The sequence below is a fragment of the Triticum dicoccoides genome, chromosome 5A (assembly GCF_002162155.2).
Source record: "Triticum dicoccoides isolate Atlit2015 ecotype Zavitan chromosome 5A, WEW_v2.0, whole genome shotgun sequence".
In the NCBI taxonomy this organism is placed as follows: domain Eukaryota; kingdom Viridiplantae; phylum Streptophyta; class Magnoliopsida; order Poales; family Poaceae; genus Triticum; species Triticum dicoccoides.
The window spans coordinates 417,536,450-417,538,058 of record NC_041388.1 but is presented as its reverse complement, the minus strand read 5'-3'; positions in this window follow the sequence as shown (position 1 = coordinate 417,538,058).

The following is a 1,609-nucleotide window of genomic DNA, read 5'->3' as shown; positions in this document are numbered from 1 at the left end:
CTACTGCAAAGGAATAGGATTAATTACTATCATGGTGGTTGTTGAACATTGAGAATGGTTGACAACATTCTCAATCCCAATTAAAAATAATTAAAACCCAACAACATTAATTAGAAGTAACATGTTGAGATTCACAATGATATTCAAGTACTAGATACTCAAGATGTCCATAACCGGGGACACGGCTAATCATGATTAGTTTATACACTCTGCAGAGGTTTGCGCACTTTTCCCCACAAGACTCGATCGCCTCTGTTTGGTTTCTCGCACTACATGGTGTTTGAGAAGACGGATGACCGAGACACAGTCTTTCAGAAGCGCTAGCACCTTATGATCGGGTAGACCGTACCACCTACAACCCCTACATCTGCTAGTCTACCACTGTAAGAGTTCGCACAACTTAGTCAACTATGCCAGAGCCCATAATGGCTTGTGGCTGCACACGGAAGTTTCTAGCATGAATTATCTTATGATCCCTTTGAGCCTGGGTGGCGGTTCAAAAAAAACAGGCAAGTCCTGATAGACATCAGGTGCCTCAATCCACCCAGATGTGTGTTTAAGTTGCCACCTTAGATAAACCACTAAAATTAGCAACTCACATCTGTCATGGATATCACTCACCCAATCCACGTCTACTAGCATAGCATGGCATAATAAGCAAACATAGAAGTAACTCCCAAAGGTTTCATAATAATACAGGTGATAGGTACTACCTCATCTACTTCCCATCCCACAATTTAGTTAGATCCTAATCATGCAATGTGTGAGGATTGATCTAATGCAATAAAACTGGGTTGTAGAAAAGGTATGATTAAAGTGTGAACTTGCCTTGCTGATGATTCGCGAGACCTAGGGTTTCAAAGTAACAGGCGGCGCAATCCGGGTAATCTATCGCAGACAAACAACAAGCACACAATAAGTACTCATCTAATGCACAGGTAAAACTCGAACGAGAGAAGGAACCAGAAAGTTCAACTTAAGAACTCCGGTTGCAAAGAAAGAACGAACCGAACAAAGAAACGGAAAACAAAACGGCAGAAGAAAACAACTTGGTTCTAGCAAGTTGAAACTAGGTCAAATTTTACCGGGGCAAAAACGTGTTTAAGTTGATTAGACGGGACGGCGGTTTCGAAACGAAACTCCAGGCGCTTGAATCACCTGATTCCGATAAACGAGCGAGAAGAAAGACTAGAACGAAGATCGGATCTGAGATCGCGATCGCGGAATAAATCCGACAAAAGAAAAGAGACGAACGGTTAAACGAACGGACGTTCGTTAACCTAGAAGAATCCGGTGATCACGTTCGTTAGGACGAACGGTCCGGCGAACGGTCCAAAGGCGACTAAATCGGAAAAGAAAACGAATCCGATCTAGGGTTTCGGAAGAAAATTGAAACAAAAACCGATCTGGAAAACCGGAAAGGTTTAGAGAAGAAAAGAATCGGAACGATTAGAAGAAAACGATCTGAGGAAAAGAGACGTGGGGCAACCTCCGGCGAGGTCTCCGGCGAGGGGCTCCGGTGGCGGCGTTGGGAGGCGGCGGCGTTGGCGAGGTGCGGCGGCGGCGCTAGGGCACAAGGGTGGCGGCGCGGGTGTGGGGTGCGGTGGAG